This window comes from Arvicanthis niloticus, chromosome 22 (genome assembly GCF_011762505.2).
Source record: "Arvicanthis niloticus isolate mArvNil1 chromosome 22, mArvNil1.pat.X, whole genome shotgun sequence".
Taxonomy (NCBI): Eukaryota; Metazoa; Chordata; class Mammalia; order Rodentia; family Muridae; genus Arvicanthis; species Arvicanthis niloticus.
This window is the reverse complement of record NC_133429.1, coordinates 17,610,741-17,631,164: the sequence shown is the minus strand read 5'-3', so window position 1 is coordinate 17,631,164 and position 20,424 is coordinate 17,610,741. Positions and strand designations below refer to the sequence as shown.

At 43.3% G+C, this 20,424-nt stretch overlaps 1 pseudogene; it reads right to left on the bottom strand.

Moving 5' to 3' along the window:
- Positions 1–15,005: 15,005 nt before the first annotated feature.
- On the bottom strand, positions 15,006–15,386 carry LOC143435692 (small ribosomal subunit protein eS25 pseudogene; annotated as a pseudogene).
- Positions 15,387–20,424: the final 5,038 nt, after the last annotated feature.

Sequence of the window (20,424 nt, the reverse complement as noted above, 5' to 3'; positions counted from 1 at the left end):
CTGTTTATGTGCCATGCTTTGCTAGCCATGGGACTCGCTGTCATCATCTACAGAGTGAGTGGTGTGTCCGTTTTATACTCAATGCTTCATGAAACTCGCTTTCATTACATTCAGCGCAGATGCTGTATCAGCCTTTTATAATCATGCTTCATGTGGCTGTCCTCAGTCATCCATGTTAGGGAAGGGAATTATGATATAGTAATTGTAAAAAGGATGGTCCAAGCCAGTTTCTTGTATTGACACCATTGTAGAAGACAGTGATACCAGACATGGTTGGTGCTTCTCTACAAGTAAGCCGTGAGAGGAGCACAAGTCTACTCAGTGCAATTGCTACAAACCAAAAGAAGGAATTCACATCAGGGCTTACATGTGCAGAATTCAGCAGGAATCAGGAGGAATTGATTTTATACCTAACTTTAAATGTGCAACCAAATCCAGATGTGGTGACACATACCTTTAATGCCATCACTCTGGAAACAGAGGCAGGCATATGTCTGATTTCAAGGCCAGCCTGGTCCACATAGTGAGTTCCTGGCTGGCCAAGGTTATATAGTGATAATTGTGTGGTGGGTTCTAATGCCCATGGTGTCTTTAAAATGTCATACACTAGAATCCACTGCAGTGTGTCAGCAGTGACATTAGTTTTATTCCTGTGTACTGAAATTCGCTTAGCACATCCTGTTGCTGAAGCGGGCTTGATGTTCAGGACGTGTATACTCCTGATTATACAAGCTTAAACATGGGACTGTCTGTAGATGTGCTGAATAGATACTTTTCTCACTTATGTCTTAAGCATTTCTTAAAGTGGACAACATTATTTTCGGATTTATAACAGTTTTATAACATGTCCTAAAGACTGACTATGTACAAATAAGTTTATTGTTGCAATTTTTTTCTAAAGCTAAAGTATGTCATTTGTAAGTTTGCTCTTTTTCAATGACCTAAACAACTTCTTGGCCCTCTTTTCCTTCTAAGTTAAATGACTAAATTGACTGTTTCAGAGTCCAAATGTGTTCTGCATTTTCTCTATCAATCTGTACCTCCTGTTTAATACTGTGACTTAAACAGTGCCTGGGCACAGTACTGGTGTGTGACAATATATAGAAGGCTCCAAGAATGGCACTCCTATCCCTTAAAGGTTGGTGCGTGGCCCTGATACAGCCCTGGAGGCCCACATGGGTGAGAAGCCCAGAAGCCCATTCAAGCTGAAAGCAATCCCAAGGAGTCTGGTTTTGTTTGGGTTTGTTCTAGGTATGGTCCCAGGGATCCCAGATCAAACCAGGCCCCTGGGCCTATCCTAGAACCAACCCAAACCCGCGCATCATTCCTGGAACATCCAGAGTATGAAGACCGAAGATAACTGAGGCTGACTACACATCCTGTACTCACCAAGATTCAGTTCTTATATATGTACCTATTGTTTAGCAAGCAGTGGCTGGTTAATCTATCTGAAGTCACAGTAACAACATTCGGTAACAACGTAAAGTCTCCCCAGAGTGATACTCCAGTAGTTCCCATAGTAGAAATTCTATGTGGTTATTATTAATTCCCAGTGAGGAGAACTGCTCTTGTGATTTTATCATCAGATAAAATAGATTTAAATATCTATTTTAAAAAGCAGCAACTTAGCCACAAAACTGTTTTCAAAACAGCCTTCTTCCAAAATGGATGAATTGTGTTTTCTTAACTACTTCCAGTGACATCCTTTCAGTCTCCTTCAACTGGAATCTTTATTCACTTTCTGAACAGCAAGCATCCGCCTTCGTCTTCCTGCTCTAATGCTGAGTGGTTCTAAGTTATTGTTTCAGAAACTAGCATCTTTTCCCTATCACTGGGGCTGCTGCACAGCACAGTTCCCTTTAAGATTTCTCTGGCTCAGCACAAGTAGGGTGAGGTAGGAGATGGATTAAGCCCTTGCATTTTACAGTAGTATTGTGCAGAAGAAACATTTAAGAACTTCATTTTTCTTCTTTGCTGCTCTGGATTTTTAAAACATTCTGATCTAATAAATATATTTTATGACCTCAGAGCTGGCATTGCTAGAGTCAACTGTGTGTTTATTTGTTTTGATTTGGTTGGAAGACAAGAATTCTGAAAATGCATGAAGGCCCAAACTGAAAAAGTATGGGAAGCATCGACAATGTATGCTTTTGATGTTTTGTACAGACTAATATAAGAAGCTCTCCGTATGTAAGGAGCTCAAAATCATGCTTTCCCACCAGTCTTTATCACACCACCACATTTACATCACCAGGTCACAGTTTAAAGTGGGCCTGGTGCCTCTTAAGGCTCATCCAAATAACTCAACTGTGCCATTAGTTTTACCGTATTCATCCCATTTTTATCCCAAGTTTATGAGGTTCTTTGATGCCACAGATTCAGTTTTGTGCTTCTCGGTGTTTTCTTCCTTGTAGTGTTTGCCTCATGAGTATACTTACCTGAGAGCACAGCACTCGGCATTACCTAGAATCCATGTGAACAGTAGGTCGGTGTGTAATATGTTCTGTGAGTGTTTGTGGGGGCATTGTACTCATTACAACATTAACTGTGGATACTGAAACTAGAAATTATAGACTGTTTAATTAGGTTTGTATTTTAAGTCAAGATCTCATATCCTAGGTTAGCTTTGCACTTGCTGTATAGCTAAGGTTGGCCTTAAACTCCTCATCTTCCTGCTTTTACCTCCCAGGTTCTGTTATTGTGAGTGTGTACCACCAGACCTGGCTCTGGATTTTTGGTGGTGGTGGTGGTTTTTGTTTTTCTTTTTGAGGCATTATGTAACTAACAATAACTGGTCTAGAACTTGCTGATTTTAAACTTCTGACAATCCTCCTGCCTCCACCTCTAAGAGGGCTAAGATTACAGATATGTGCTACCATTCTTGGCAAAGTTTGGCTCTTGATTAAGTTTTTAACGTATACTCCGTGGTAAAGCACTGGCTTACCATGTGCAGAGCTCTAAGGTCTAGCTCTGAGACCCTCCACCCCCAAAAACAGCCTTGGAAATACCCTTTCAGATCCTTTTAGTTTGATTCTATGGTTACTAATGCTTTCTATATTAGAACTTAGGGTTCTACATTCCCTACCCTAACTGAAGACTTAAATCTTGGGCATAAAGTGATATTTTTTTTTCTGTTTAATTGGGATAAAACACCAAAAAATTCACCATTGCCACCATTTTTATGTTCCATTCAGAAAATGTCTGTGCCTTTAATGAAGCATTTCCAGAACTTTCCATTGCACAGGTCTTAAAGTCTTCTATCATTACGATAAGAGTTTCCCTTCCTCCCTCTCCTTTCCCACAGTCCCTGGCAGGCACCATTCTGTCTCCTGTTATGACCTCAAGTTCATCTCATTTATCATGTGACAGAATGTCCTCTTTTAGGGCTGAATAATCTGCACATTTTGACTGGCAGGCATTGACTGCTTCCCTGTCTTGGTTATTATAAATGTTGTTGCTATGGATGATATGTGTGGGTGCCTCCTTTTAAACATGGTACCTCATTAATCACTTTGTGTTGTATCACATTAACTTGTCAGCCACTTTTAACGCTTTAGAATTGTAGGCTTGCTTATGCTGTATAACTCTTCCTCCTAAGCTTAAAGCATCTCTAATAAAATCTGAAATTTCTTGTATATTTTTGTGTGTCCTTTTTTTACTCTGCTGTTTGCAACATGGACTAGTGCCTCAAAGGAAGAAGTCTTTCTCTCTTCCTCTAGTTGATACTTCTCTTCCTTTACAGTATTTCCTAGCACTTGATACAAGATTTCAAAAGATGCTGTTGCCTGGAAAATCCTTTGAATCATTACCCTAATTTTTGATTGTTAAGCACCTAGTAATAATTTATCAGAGTGAAAAACAGTGGCTTAATTTTAAATTATACAGGTTTTATTGTTGTTACAATTTTTTGTCTGCTTGGGATGTTTTTGTTTAGTTGGTTGGGTGGGTAGGTGGTTGCTTGGTTGGGTAGGTGGGTGGATGAATGGGTGGGTGGTTGGTTGGGTGGATAGATGGGTGGGTGGCTGAGTGGGTAGTTGATAGGTTGAATGGATGGGTGGTTAATTAGGTGGTTGGGTGGATGGTCGGTTGGTTGGTTGATTGATTAGTTGGGTAGTTGGTTGATTCATTGGGTGGGTGGGTGGGTGGGTGGGTGGGTGGGTCGGTGGATTCATTGGTTGAGTGGTTGGTTGGTAATTTTGTTTTGAGACACCATGACACTCTAGAACCCAGTTCTGGCATCAAAGCCCCAGCCATCCTCCTACCTTAGCCTTCTAACTTCTAAGGATTATAGGTGTATACTACCATGGTGCCTAGGTTGAGTTTAAAATGTCCATTTCTACCACTCCCTCTGGATACAGCAAGTTGTATGTTACCCTTTGACAGAGAGGGAGTTAGTATTCAATGGTTCAGACTTTGTCTTGGAATATCCCAGGGAGCCTCAGAATGGTTCTGTAAATAATGCTGGATAAGGAGAAAGTGGCCTTTCTTGGAACTTTCTAAAAGATAAACTATCTTTCTCCAGAAAATATTTGATAAAAGAGAAAAAATACCCCAAAAAAGCATTGAAATGTGTCTAAGATTTACAGGTTAAAGGTGTGATGTGATGTAGGATAGTTACTCTACTGGAGTCTGAATTCCCTGGGTAGAAAGTAGCCCATGTAATAATCCTTGTCTTCACAATTTGCTTTTGAAGGCCCTTAGCAGATGTGCTGAAACCATTGAAAATAAAGTTGGCGAAGAGTAATTTTCATCAAATGTACATCTGAAAAAAATTAATAAAACATATTTTCAAAATGTAATCCTAAGTATGGTCCTATTGACTTGAAAGAAAAAAATTGACCCTAAAACTATTATTTATGACATATAGAACAGCATACATATTTCTAGAATCTGAGTTTGAGGTTGAAAGCTAGGGAAGCAGTCCTGATATTTGTCTTAGTCACACATTCAAAGTAGTCAACCAATGTGCTAATTAAGTTAAAAGACACCAGCATGTGCTTTTAAGCATTATAATGTGCTTGTTTTAATTTACAGCTAACCACTAAGACAGTCCAGAGCCCTTGCATTTGAAAGTCAGTAGATTCAAATTATAAGTCTCTCAATGACTAATTGGGAGTTGTAATAAACTATACGGATTTGAGTTGAGTTGGGGTGAATGTCAGACTAATGAGACAACTGTTGTTAACCTCTAGTATTCAAGATAGATTACTAGTTTACTCAGTGGGGAAAAGATGCACTCCATAAATGTTAATTATTTGAGTTGGACTCAGAAAAGAATGTGCCAAGTAAAGGCCTCTCTGACTCTGTCATCTCTCCTACTCCTGCTCCTACTTCCTTTTCTCAAACCCCCAGGCAAGTCATAGAAACTAGAATGTTCCTTCCTGAAGGCAGATCAGAGAAATGTAATCCACTAACTAGTTCCTATCTACTTTTTTTAACTTTACAACTTCACCTCCAAGAAATCCATAAAGCATAAAGATTAATCTTCCTAGCCTTTCTGACCTGGAAGTTTCTCATAAGAATATTCTCTGACATATCTTGATTGATGTAGGATCACAAAACCCTTGTCCCCTCCCCATACCCAGTAAGAAAGAATGCTATAAGGACAAGCCAAAAGAAATCTGGACATTGAGACCCTCCTGGGATCCCCAGTCTTTTAACATTAGATCTGTTTTTGGTCCAGTCACACTTGTATAGGGGATCACACCTAAACGAAAACATGATTGCCTATCCTAAGCCTTTGAGGTCTTATGAAGTCTTCCATGCTGTGTAACACTGTCATCAGGGCTGGAGAGATGGCTTAACAGTTAAGAGAACTTGTTGCTTTTACAAAAGGTTCCAGTTTAGTTCCTAACAGCCAAATCCAGTGTTCACAACTGTTTAAAACTCTAATTCCTGGTGATGCAGCACCCTCTTTTGGCCTCTATAAGCACCTGCACTCATGTGCACAGACCTATATACACACTTAAAAGAAAAAAGTTATTTAATGTGCATGTGTGTGTATATGTTATCTTTTGTTTTGAGATGGGATTCTCACTATGTAGCCTTTCCTGGCCTGGAACTCAGTATGTAGACAAAGCTGGACTTGAACTTATAGAGATACTTCTGCCTTCCAAGTGCTAGGATTAAAAAGTCATGTACCACCATGCTCAGCTGTTAAAAATAAATCTTTTTTAAAAAACTGTAATCAAATCTCTGCTTTTCTGTTGTTACTCTGCCTAAGTCGGATATCAGCCCTGATCCCAGATGTGGAGAAGGGGACCATCCCTCTTCCACTTCTACACAACCTTCTGGACACCTGTCTAGCGTAAAAGCCAATAGGACAGAGTTGGACACTGCCCAATTATGGTCACTCTTAGCTCATAAGCCACATCTCAAGGTGGGATGCAGGCCTGGCTCCTGGTTACTCATCTTTTTAAAGTATCTAACTTTTTGATGTATTATATAGCCCCAATTACCTTAGCAGTGAATATATTTGGAAAATATAGTAGGAATAAATTCTCTAAATATAATATCTGGGTAATTTTGTAAAAGCAAAACCAGGCTAGCAGCGTGCCTCAGTGGACAAAGGTGCTTGCCTCTTGATCTCAGCCAGATGATCTGAGTTTCATCCCTAGTTACATGGTGGAAGGAGAAAACCAACATCTGCAAGTTATCCTCTGACCTACACACACATACAGAGAGAGAGAGAGAGAGAGAGAGAGAGAGAGAGAGAGAGAGAGAATGAGAGGGGAGGGAGAGGGAGAGATGCACACACAGACACAGAAAGAGGGACAGAGATAGACATACAAACACACACAAACACTGGTGCATTGTGCCTCCCCCAACACACACACTCAAAACAATAGATGACTAAATGTTTTTTTAAAAATCACCAAAAGACACCTCAGTGGTTAAGAGCTACAGAGGACAGAGTTTGGCTCACAGCATCCAACACTGGATAGTTCATAACCACCTAACCCTAGTTCCAGGGGATCCAACCCTTTCTTCTGGCCTCTGAGGACACCTGCACACATGTGATATACATTTACACACACACACATACACAGGCACAAAAACAAATCTTTAAAAATGAGTAAGCTCACTTTGAAAGCAGAGAACTACTACAGCCTTGTGATCATGGCTAAGGAAAAGCTGTATTAGAAATTATTGAGGGTTTTTGTTTTTCCTTTGAAACGTATCTTGCATCCTTTGAGCAGTTCCAGGCTGACCTCACAGTCACAACCGTCCTGACACATCTCTTGAGTGCTACCACTACAGGCACATGTCACTACCATCCCACGGAAATCCCTGATTTTGAAATATCAGGCAGCCAGACAAGGCAGCCATTGAGACTGAGCCGAACATATGTGCTGGGGGCTTGTTCCAGACCGTGTGTGTTCTTTGGTTAGTGGCTCAATCTCAGAGCTCCAAGGGGTCCAGGTTAGTTGACTCTGTTGATCTGGGATATGCCTAACCTGGCAAAGATATGATGTGCCAGGGTTGGGGGATAGCCAGGGGAGCCCCACCCTCTCAGAGAAGAAGGGGATGGAGGATGGGGGGGGGGGTGACTCTGTGAGGGAGGGACCAGGAGGGAGAATGTAAATAAATAAAATATCAGTCATGACCTTAATCCCAACTAGATGTTTTACACTTCTTTGATATTGGCTTTTCTCCCCAAATATGCAAGCCCCTGGTCAAATACACCCCTAAAAATCAAAACTAAAATAGGAGACCAGAGCTGGTGTGGTGGTGCCGTAACCCAGTGCTGGGAAGACCGGGGCAAGATGACAGCTGCAAGTTCAAGACCAGGCTGGGCTTCATACCAAGAACACATCTCAAAAATGAAAACAGAGTCAGAACATTGCATAAGTGTGTAGTAATAATGTTTTTAATAAATCCTGGCATGGGGTTGCTTCCCGCCTCGACAGCTTATGTTCCCAAATGAAAGATACACACACGGCCTTTATAATTTTATATTCCTTAGGCAGTATAATAGTCGGGCAACTGCCTAACCTCCATGTTGTTAGAATCTACCTCCCACTGATAATTCTGAGTTACTACTTATTAATTTCTGTCTTCCATCTTGGCTGATCCAATTGAGCAAACATCTGAACTGGGCTCTCCTGGCCCCTTAACATGGCAGCCCTGCCTTTCTGTCCTGCACACTCCCCAGGCATGGTATCTTTCCTCTTTCTCCTTCTCCTCAAGGTCCCCAGCCCAGGAACCCTAAATCCTCCCTGCCTCTCTCTCTTTCCTCCCTAAATATTGGGTGCTGGCATCTTTATTAACTAGTCAGAATTAACTGGGGGTAGGTTCCCAGAAGCTAAGTGTAGACGTCTCATGCAAACTAATTTGAGGAACCCAATTAACATTAGAGTGCAAGCAGCCATATGAGTGGACAATGGTTCCCCCATAAAACATGTTATTAAATATTAAAAAAATAAAATCTTAGTACCGGGCATGAGTTACCTCTCATGGTGGTTTGAATAAAAATGGCCCCCATAGGCTCATATATTTGAATACTTTGTCATGCCAGGCGGTGGTGGCACATGCCTTTAATCCCAGCACTTGGGAGGCAGAGGCAGGCGTATTTCTGAGTTCGAGGCCAGCCTGGTCTACAGAGTGAGTTCCAGGACAGCCAGGGCTACACAGAGAAACCCTGTCTTGAAACACACACAAAAAAAAAAAAAGAAAGAAAGAAAGAAAGAAAGAAAGAAAGAAAGAAAAGAAAGAGAAAAAAAAGAAAAGAAAGAAAAAGAATACTTTGTCATCAGGGGGTGGCACTATTTGAGAAGGACTAGGAGGTGTGGCCATGTTGGAATAGATGTGGCCTTGACACTGTGGGTGGGTTTTGAGGTTTCAAATCTATGCCAGTCCCAAGCACATGGATGCACACAAACATGCACACTCTTTCTCCCATCCCTCCCTCCCTCCTTTCTTTCTCTCCCTCTTCTCTCTCCTCCACTACTACTTCTCTCCCACACACACACCTCTGTGCCTATGGATCAGGTTGTAGCTCTTAGCTCCATGCTCCTTACCATGATAAGAATGAACTAAACCTCTGAAACTGTAAGCAATCCTCCAATTAAATGATTTCTTTTATAAAAGTTGCCTTTGCAGCTGGTGAGATAGCTCAGTGGGTTAAGAACACAGGCTGCTCTTCCAGAGGTCCTGGGTTCAATTCCCAGCAACTGTATGGTGGCTTACAACCATCTATAAAGAGATCTGATGTCCTCTTTCTGGCTTGTAGACATGTGGGCATGCAGACAGAGGACTCCTACATTAAAAAATTATATAATGGTCATGGCGTCTCTTCACAGCATTAGAACACTAAGACATTTCCCTGTGAGTTATTGGTCAGGGAGGCTTTCAGAGACTTCTCAAACAGTATAGGCTATTGCCCTTGATCTTGCTTTCTGCTAGAACTAAATAGTAAAACCCCAGTGTTGAAGACATTGCTCACTTCAGTTGCAAAAGATAGAGAAACCAGGCTGGAATTGACCCTTAATGACTATTTTTAATAGTGCTGGAAGATGCTATGCAGGCCTTTGAGGAAGAAAAGACATCAACAGTATTCCTGCAGCCAACCCTACATGCTACACAATACCAACCTGCCGGGCAAGATGGACGCCCTGATGCAAGAGTTGTGTGAAAGTTACAGGGTAACTGTTTTGAATTGAATTCGAGGCCTGCTTCATATGAAGGAATCCAGATCTGGTAACTAAATCTGGTCGAACACCCATGGGCTCGGGACCACAGTCCTGAGAGAAGGAGCCTATTTATTGCTGTTTTGCTAAAGAACATGTTCTCACATGACCTTTAAATATTTATGCTTGAGTATATATCAACCCATTAATTAGTGCCATAGAAACGGCAAGTTGATGCATAACAGGTCAGTGTTGAAAGTGTTTATTGAGTACTCAGGACTAATTGGGGCATTCATATCAATATCCCCTCTTCAGGGCTCAGAGAACATCTCAGAGGAAGAAAGAAGGTAAAAGCTGGAGGATGGGAGGAGGACTGTCAGATTATGTCTTCGGGACATGATACAGACATTATACACATGAACTCACTGCAACTGAGATTTGCTACACACAGTCAGCCAAAATTCTAACAGGCCACATTAACTGAACTCAATGGGTTATTCAACAACAACATAGGTACTCCTATTATCTAGATGCATTGTTTTTGTGCATGAAATTATCAACGAATAAATGAAAGGATTTTTTTTTTTTAATGAAAGAAATGCAACAGTAGTTTGGTTGGCTGCCCAATGACCCAAGTTTGGCTGCTAGGTTCTGGGGATAACATTTATATACCATTTTCCCATTAAGAGAGACTTCATCTCTCTTATGGTCTGAATCTGGAATGGTCCCATTGGCTCATGGACTGAGTGTTTGTTTCCAGCTTGTGGTACTCTATTTGTAAGCAGCTGACCTGACGCAGACCTGAAGGCTGGCTAAAGGCACCGCAGGTCTGTCGGCTTAGTAAAGCGGCGCCTCTGACTCAAAGCGGCTGCCTGCTTTGAAAAGCGGCTGCCAGCTGAGGGAAGCAGCGCCCCCGCCTCAAAGCGGCTGACAGCTGCCGCTTTGACTGGCGTTCGCGCATCAGCTGCTCTGAGTGCGCAGTGCACTTAGGAATTTGACTCCAGCCCCTCCCGAACGGGGCATGCAAATTAGGTACCACTAGGGTATCACGAACCTGGCCAATCACCCCCTCCCGGGTGGGGGATGCCAATGAGTATGCTAATGAGGCATTGCAAATGGACCAATCAGACACCTCCATGCACTTTGCCATGCCTACGGCTGGGGGTATATAAGCAGCCCGTTCTGGGCATTCGAGGCAGTCTCTCCCAGAAATCTAAAAGAGCGCTTCCAATAAAGTCTGTTGAGAAGGATTCGGTTTGTCGCGTCTTCCTTGCTGGACAAGCGGGGCGCGACATCTATTGAAGGCTCCGGGGCCGTTAGGACGTGGAGCCTGGATAGTGGAAAGAAATCACTAGGGATGGGCGTTTGAAAGCCGACCCCTACTCTCAGGCCCCTTCTACTTCTTAGTCTACCACCATGTGAAGAATCCGCCACAAATGACCACTGAGACTAAAACTTGTCCTCCCCTAAATTGCCACTTTACTGTATTTTGTCACAGTGACAACAAAGCTTATGTCTCCTTTTTGTCTATGACTATCCAGGCCCTTCAACACTGTGACCTTTGAGTTCACCATCACAAATTGGCTTCTTAGCAGTAAGTTTGCCCACTGTCTCCTGAATTTGTTGTGATAGCCACAGTCCGTTTTGACTTGCCATGTGGTCAGAGGAATTTCTGAGTACAGCTTTGCAGGACAGGCCTCTTGGTCAAGGAGAAACCCACAGTGTCATTCCTGGGAGGGCCAAACCAGATATGCTCACAATAGCTGCTTCCTGGGTTTTTCATGCTTGGCATGTAGTCAGAGCCCCCATTTAAAAAGCCAGGCATGGTGGTGTGTGCTTATAATCCCAAAACTGAGGAGGTAGAAGAAGGCAGATCCTTGGGGTTCATAGGCTGTGGGAGGCCATGGCAAGGCCTTACTCTTGGCAAACACTCACCCTTGGCTCTCCTATCTACTATTCTTCTTTCTGCTTACCTTCCATGATTCACTTGTCAGTTCTCAGAACAAGGCCTCATAGCAACCCACCTTAGTAACCCTTCCTCCTGATCTCTAGATTTAGACAACATCCTGCTAGATAGATGATTTTAGAACCCCTGGTAACGGAAAGGCTTTGTAAGAATAACTTAGTTAGACCCCACAGCTGCAGCCAGCTTCCTCCACCTGCAAAGCCCTTTTTCCTTTCCTACCCCTCCCCATATCCTGTTTTTAGAGTATATAACCGGTGTGAACAATAAAAATTTTGCCAGCTTGATCAGACTTCTTGAAATGCTGTGCCTTTTTATTTTCTCATGCATCTCAGTCCTCTCCACAGGGTCTAAGGGTCCCACTTGATTGTCCAGCTGGCCTAGACAATAGGCCAGCCATTCTAGCCTACTTGGTATGTTCCGAGCCAGCAGAAGACCCCATATTTAACATGAGGAGGATAGACTGTGCCTAAGGAGTAGCACCTGAGGCTGCCCTCTGCCTTCCATATGCATGTGCATACTCACCGGCAACTGCACACACATGCACAACACAAACAATACATAAGACAAACTAAAAATAGCTTTGTGCCTTTCTGTGTCCTGTTTTGAGGGGCTTGGGTAATCCTGATGACTGAACTCCGCATCTTAGGCTGGCTAAGTGTGCCCTTTCTGCAGAGCTACACCCCAGCACTGACTCATCTGTCATGGCTCTCCATGGATAAGCTGTTGAGAGTGAGTTACTGTTTAGCTTTTTAAAATTATCATTCACTCTTCATCCCGATATCAGCCCCCTCCTCCTCTAGCTTGCAAGGCTTCTTCCCAGCTCTTGCCTCAGTTTCCTCAGTTTTCTTACTCCCTCCCTCTACTATAACCAGTCAAGGAACAGTGGGAAAGACATTTACTCAAAAGAACGGAGCGTGTTTCCCTTTCAATACCTTTCCCAGTGTCCTATAGGTCACCCAGACTTCCACATTATCATAGAAAGTAAGGAAGCTTCTGGAAGCATTCAGCAGCCATGGCTTTGCTTGCGTGCTCTACTGTAGAATGTGGGTATGCACATAGGGCTACATGTGGCTTTTTATAGCAAGTTGCACACTGGCCAATCAAATTCTATCTCTTATGGGCTCATGTAAGGCACAGACTTACTGAGATGGCTGACAAGTATGGAACTACCAGCACACCCTGCATCCTGCTTTATATATGTACACTTTAGGGACTGTGCTCAGGTGCTCACTTTGTGGACTGGGCCACCTCCCCAGCCCCCCAAAAAACTCATTGCTAAAAGAAACAAAATCCAAAATCTTTGAAGCAGTACACTGCTCTCTTTATCACACCCTTGATTTTTTTTCTTACAGAATTTTCTTCCCTTGATTTCAATTAATTCAATTTTTAATTAAGAGATTGCTCACTCCTTGACATATTTTCTTGCATACTGCCTTCTGTGCCATTAGGAAATCCACTCCAGGATGGGATGTTTGTCTCTCTTGTTAGTGACTGCACCCCTGTATTGATGAACAAACGTGTGGCACTCACTAAATGTATTTGGTGAGAGAAGGGATAACGGAGGTTTAATATGAGAGAAGACCACTTAATTAGAGCAGGTAACCAAGTAGCCTGGCCCTGCTCTCTAGAATTTTCCTAAGGCTGTAGCCAATTTCAGCAGCTTCCATTAAAGCACTATACTCCCCTTCAACATTCTGGCCCCAGAACCATCCCTCCTACATACCTAGTGTAGCCATCCTTTCTCATCTGTAATACTCAATAGCAGCCTAATTCTCCCTACAGTTTTGTGTTTCTCTAATCCATTAGCTGCACTGCACCAATAGAGATCGTCCTAACCCATAGATAGGATAATGCTTAGGCCACTCTGTTTAAAACACTTCCATGTCCCTCATTGCTCTTAGATCAAGCCCATGATTTTCTCTCACCTTTCTTCCTCATCTTTCAGTTTGACGGCTCCCCCCCCCACCCCGCCTTCTTCCTTCTCTTGATGTACAGGACTTCCAAGACTTAGCTTCATCTGCTCTCTTACAACTGTCCCTCCATTTTATGAGCCAATGCTCTTAGGCTTCGAACATGTTGTCCCTGAAGGATTCACAACCCTTCCAAAGTGACCAGGTCCAGCAGGCACTTAGTCCTATGGGTCTTGAGCACAAGTGAGAAGTCTGGACTGAGATGGAGCACTGGGTGACACTGGTACAAAGACAAGCCCGAGAATCTATGCATCGGACTGAGCATGTGGACGGCTCAGAGTTCCAGTGCAGAACACTGAACAATGACAGAATCCAGGAAAGAACTGGCTCAGGATTGTTCTCTTACATAGTCCAACCTCCTCAGGATCCAGATCAAAAGAGCCAACTTCTCTGTTTGTATTCCATCTGTCCTTCCTTCCCAACCTATTTCTCATTTGGTTGTGGTGAAAAAATGAAATTCTATGACCCTGTAATTCTTCGGTCCAGTAGTCTGAAACCATCCTAGCAGTTCAAAAGTCTAAGCTAGTACATCTTTGATTTGGGGGAAAAAAAAAGACTGAGTATTTATATGTGAGTTAGCATGAAGTGTATATTTAGTCTGAAGCCTGATATTAGGAAATTGAGTTCCTCAGACTGTTTGCCAAAAATGGCAAGGAACTTTTTGGTGACCCAGGAAGGGTTGTTGTAATGGTTCCAAAGAATGTTGACTGACATCCTCGATAGCATGAATATTGTCACTGAGAGACTATGCTTGGTAAAATACATTTATATATGGCTCATTTTGCTCATCACCAACCAACCTTGAGATAATTAATTTTAGCAGAAGCTGCCTCTCCTCCTCCTCTTCTTCCTCCTCCTCTTCCTCTTCCACCTCCTCTTCCTCTTCCTCCTCCTCTTTCTTCACTGACTCTGTGTTGCCCAGGCTAGTCTCAAACCCCTAGGCTCAGTCAGTCTCCCCATCTTCACTCAGTGGCTGGAATGCTGGTATTTACCAGGATGCCAAGAAACTTCCAGCTTCATTCGGTAGCTTCTCTAGACCCTCATGGTACCTAAATGTATCTTTTCTAGCCACTGTGTCCAGATATTTTGTTTGAACTTCTCCCTGACACCCTGTATCTTAAGCCTAGCCACTATAGCTCATTCTTTTTCCTCTTTCTTTCCTTCCTTCTCTTCCTTCCATTTTCTCTTCCTTCTTTCCTTCTCTTTTCCTTTTTTTTTTTTTTTTTTTTAAATATCAACTCATTTCTTTGGGCCAGATTGGCCTGAAACTCAGAGCAATATTGTTGTTACCTCAGTTTCTCAAGTGCAGGGATTATAGGCCCAAATCATCTGCCTTCTCTGGCATTGTTTTTTTGTTGTTGTTGTTGTTTTTTGTTTTTTGTTTTTTTTTTTTTCGATTCAATAAAGTTTTATTTTCACAAATGTACAGCTCATTGAACCTGTTCATGCATCTTCACCAGCAGCTGGGGTGTCTCCACCCTTTGTGTTTCTGATGTAAATTACTTGGGCTCTGTGCTTTGAAACCAGCTTGATAAGTCCTTTACTAAGTAGCTCCCGAGGGGCTGCCCTGGCCAAGGAACCTCAAATCTTCAGTCTCTCAGAGACCACAGCTGGAGTAATAAGCTTATAGTCGGGAACTTCCTTACAGAGTTTGTCGTATGTAGCTTTGTCAAACAGGACGAGATTGTTCAGCTTGTCCCGAACTTTGCCTTTGGACCACTTCTTAATTTTGGCCTTGCCACCAGACTTACCTACTGGGTCTTTGTCTTTTTTGGCCAAATTTGTGGCAACTTTCTTCTTCTTGTCGTCTTTGGGTGGCATGACAAAACTCAGAGAGTAGTGTGGACCACTGCAACCTCACTAAGATGTCGGGAGGGGGGGATGCAGGGGGGGGGGAAGCCTTCTCTGACATTCTAAAAGGCATGGTAAAGGTCACTCCCCCTCCCCGCTATTTGCCTATCTATCTTTTGTAGACATGGTCAACCATCAGACAGGAATTCAACAGGCCCTCATAGGGATACATCTCTGCCCTCAGAGTGAAAGGAATGAATTGGCTTGAGACAGGCTGACTCCATGACAGGCTGCAGACTAGCAGCTCAGGAGGCCAGGCCTGAGTTTCTGCTTCCTGGAACTGGGAAAGTCAGTTACCAGAACAATCGAAGACTTATGTAAAAGGGACCCTTCTCCAGCTTATAAAAGGACAGTTAGGCAAACTTGTGGCCAAGAGGTCACACGAAGCGAGAATAATTAGTCTGAATCATAGCACCACAAAAACCCCCAGAGATAGAACCCACCAATCAAGATGTAGATCACCCAGCCCTCTTCAATGTTCTTTTTGACTTTAAAACTGAATCTGTAAATTCAGTCAGGGTCCTTCCATTCCAATGATATATGACCCCTGCATGCAGGAACAAACGCTCTTTGCTTTTGCATACTATTTGAATCTGGGCTATCATCCTCCATCGACTCATGGACCCTAACAAAAACATGCATTTTCCAGATTTGACTACTGGAACGAGAAGATCCTTGAGATAGTGCAACTCAGCTCTATTTACAGATAAAGAAACTGTAAGCTGGAAAAGTTCATTTGTCTGTAGGCCACCCAACAGGTCAGAAGCAGATCAACACTAGAATCAAGGGTTGCTGCTTTCTTCCAGATACTTTTATTAAGTGTGGTGGTGGTGGTGGTGGTGGGGTGTGTGTGTGTGTGTGTGTGTGTGTGTGTGTGTTTAAAACATAAGGTTGTGAGGTAATTCCAACAGAGAACACATGAACACTCTAAATGCCAAATAGAAAGATTGTGTTACCAGTCTGTGATTGCATGGGGAACTTACCCAAATCATGCAAGCCCCAAGCTATACTGCTTTTTCTCTCTTATCCACACAACCCACATCTTGGTAGACAAAATTCCGTTAGCAAGAATAGTTAGGGAGAAACAAAACTAGAGAAGTCAAAAAAACAAAACAAACAAACAAACAAACAAGGTTAGTACATTTAGGGACTTCCCTAGGTCCTGGAACTATGGACTAGGTCTTTTGATGGATGGATGCCTTTTGGCAGGAGTTGGGGTCTACCTGCTGAATTCTAAGGTTAGAATGGCATCTCCAACAGGCTGTCAGTTGTACTAAGGTCTGGGGTCCTGTAACACTGCTATACCCATTTGAAGTACACAGTTCAATGGTCTACGTATATTCCTGTTGCTATGCAACCACCACCACCACCTCCCATCTCTAGAACTCTTTTTCATCTTCCTAGTTGAAACTCTGTTCCCATCAAACGTGTCCTTCCCATTCCTCTAGTGATCCGTTGTTCTATTTTCTATCTCCATGAACACGATCATTCTAGATTTTGCTAATTGTGTTTTTTAAGAGTTGTCAGTCTCACTGTGTTGCCCACGTTGCCTCAAACTCCTTGACTGGAGCAAACCTCCTTCTTCCCCATCATCGCCTCCATCTCCGGGGTAACCTTGACTGTAGAATGCACCTTCATCCCAGGACATGCTTGATGTGCTAAGTTACCATCAGATATCTGCCACATCAGCTGTACCATTTTACATGCTTCTCTTGCATCAAGGCCTGCAGGTACAGAGAGAACACCATCAGGCAACCACAGGCCAGTACTGGCTTGCTGTAACATCTTGGCCAAGCCACTCAGACTGAATTTCTCCAGTCAGGAAGAGATCGCTGATCATTGGTTTGCTAATTTCATGGAACCGTTGTAATGTGAGACACACACAAAACGAGACATGCCGAATGTTTTTCGAATTAGAATTTGGTGCGTGCTGTTAATTATTTGGACCAGACTTGATCAAAGTCCCATTCTACAGAAGAAAGCAATAGAATATGAGGAAGGGAACTGCTCTTTAACACTTATTGTTCAAGGGATGTGGCTCTCTTTCTCTCTGAAGCTTATGCCTTTGGCTTCTAAATAAAGACCATGACTGCTGAGCATGCGTGCTGAGTTCCGGGCAGCTTGGGAAGTAGAGAAGGCATGGCTGCTGGTCAGGTAGATCGGCCACTCTTTCAGGCTGATGCTTGCAGTCCTGTGTCGGAAGCATTCGGGACTGTGTTTACGATCCTCCGAAAGCACCTTCCTTAGAACAATGTAGCTTACTCCTTCTGATGAATGATACGGGTTCCTGAAATATGTCCAACGGATTCCTTCACCCGTAATTAAAGCATGAGCTTAGCTCCTCCACTAAAGATTCAATAGTGGACTCTCTATTAGGAAACTGAACAGCCTGGTGGCACAGGCCTGTAATTCCTACACTGCGTAGGCTAAGGAGGCAGACTGAGAGTCCCATCTCAAGAAAACAAAAGGAAAAGGAAACTGTGCATCGGCTGTAGGGAAGAGTACAGAGCTGCTGGGTTTGACTTTAAATTCTAAATATTAAGTTCACTTTATCACAAATAAATTGTGCCAATATTGATCCTGTAGTTACTGGAGACAAGATAACGAAAATAACAATCTCCACCTTTATATGATCAGAGCCAAAACTGAGGATCACAGGAGATTAAAACAATGCTGATAAACCCCGTAACTGCTTACAGAATCAAGCAATTGCCACAATTACAGATAGGTTTTCTGGACATAAGGTGCACCCACCCCACAAAGACTTGCTTTCTTTTTACCTTATTATTTTTTTTATAAAGCATCTTATTTATAATTTTTATTATGGATTATAAGGTAAGTTATTTTTGTTATTAATTAATTGTTTTATTTATTTACATCTCAAGTGTTCCCGCCTCCTGGTCCCCCCTCCCGTTCGCCTCTGAGAGGGTGCTCCCACTCTGGCATCCCCCATCACTAGAGCATCAAGTCTCTACAGGATTAGGTGCATCCTCTCCCACTGAGGCCAGACAAGGCAGTCCTCTGCTACATATGTGCCAGGGTCCACGGACCAGCTCATGTATACTCCTTGGTTGGTGGCTTAGTCTCTGGGAGCTCCCAGGGGTCAAGGTTAGTTGACACTGTTGGTCTTCCTATGGGGTTAGCATCCTCTTCAGTTCCTTGAATCCTTCCCCTAACTCTCCCATAGGGTTCTCCGACCTCAGTCCAATGTTGGCTATATCTGCATCTGTCTCAGTCAGCTGCTGGTAGAGCCTCAGAGGACAGCCATGCTAGGCTCCTGTCTGCAAGCACAACATACCATCAGTAATAGTATCAGGGTTTGGTGCCCACCCATGGGATGGATCCCAACTTGGGCTCGTCACTGATCAGCCATGCGTTCAGTCTGTGCTCCTGTTTGTCCCTGCATTTCTTTTAGACAACAATTTGGGGTGGAAAATTTTGAAGGTGGGTTGGTGACCCCTTCCCTCCACTGGGGCCCTGTCTAACTCTTGGAGGTTGTCTCTTCAGGTTTCATATCCTTACTGTTGGGCATTTTGGCTAAGGTCACCCACATTGAGTCCTGGGAGCCTCGCCCATCCCAGGTCTCTGGAACATGCCGGCCAGCTATTTCATATTGTTGCTGTAACATGCCTGCCAGTCACTGACAGAAAAATAATTTGACTCAGAGCAGGGTCATGCTGACCACATACCCTGTTATGTTCTGAGGCTTGTTAATCTTTAAAAATTCCACAACTATAAGCTTCTCGTGGGGCCTATCAAATTAAAGGTCAGTATGAACTGTTATGTCTAGAATGACTTGAGTCAGGGCTGACCACTGGGCAGCACTGCCAGCACCTGCGTATAAGCTCGTTGTGGGTTTTGTGGTTTTAGTCTTGGTAATCTGGGCCTGAGAAATGTACAGCACACAGCTTTTAGCTCTCAAGCCTGAGCTGTTGCCCTGGTCGATCAGCCTTTGTGTGTTCAATAAACCATCCCTGTCTGACTGAGATCAGTGTTCGTGTGGCTTGTGGGGCGATGCCTGAAGCCCAGCAATCTCCATGAGTCACACTGAGTCAGAAGCGTTTCTATACGTCTCACTTCTGTGTCTTTCCCCCTTGAAGACATGGATCAATTCAGAAGAGACAGATCAATGTAAACATGTAAACCTGTGACCTGGAGGTTTTGCTATAACTCCCTAGTGACCGTCATGTTCCTCCTGGGAGCCCGGGGTGACATGTGGTATTGTAGCAGATGCATGCGTGTCTGGAGAATAAATCCTCACTCACCAAGACTGACAGCTGACACAGATTTCAGTTCGGTTTCCACAGTGCACTTTGAAAGCTTCCCGCCTTCATTAAACTATTAGAAAAGTGTAGGTTCATTTACTGTGGAGATCTTATCCATCTTCAAAGAAATTGATGCCTAAAGGGACAACGGGTGATCCTCCCCCCCACCCCCACCCCATTTTCCACTGAAAGATAAAATGTAAATCCATTCGGCCTCATTCTAAGATCTGAAGTGAAGCTGTGCCCATCCAGCTAACCCTCCAAACACCATCTGCCTGCAGTCTTTCCCTTTTAGGGGCCTGCAGTTTTCTGGCTCAGGAGCAAGGCACATTTATTTCCAGTGGATCAACACTGTCACCCAGTGGACAGAGAGAGAGTTCAGCAGGCTGAAGCTTAAACCTCTCAGCTTGACAGCCAGGGTTTCATAGGAACCTGGTTGTTTCAGAGGGTCAGGGGTGAGTGAGCTGTCCATTTCCTCTGTCGGGAACTAAGCTAACTTCATTCAGTTGGGAAGCCTTGGATCTAGATGTCAGGTGAATACAACTTAACCAAGAACGTGTACTTCCTCTCAACCATTCTCCTCTGCCAAGATTCTCAGGGTCTAGTAAGCAGACTTGAGCTGTGTGCTCATTGGTGATATCCAGATGCTAGGGGCGACATCCCTACCACACAGTGTGACTCATTGTTGACGGTGACAGCAATCTGAATTTTAAAAACTATACATATATTTTAGGGCTAAATCT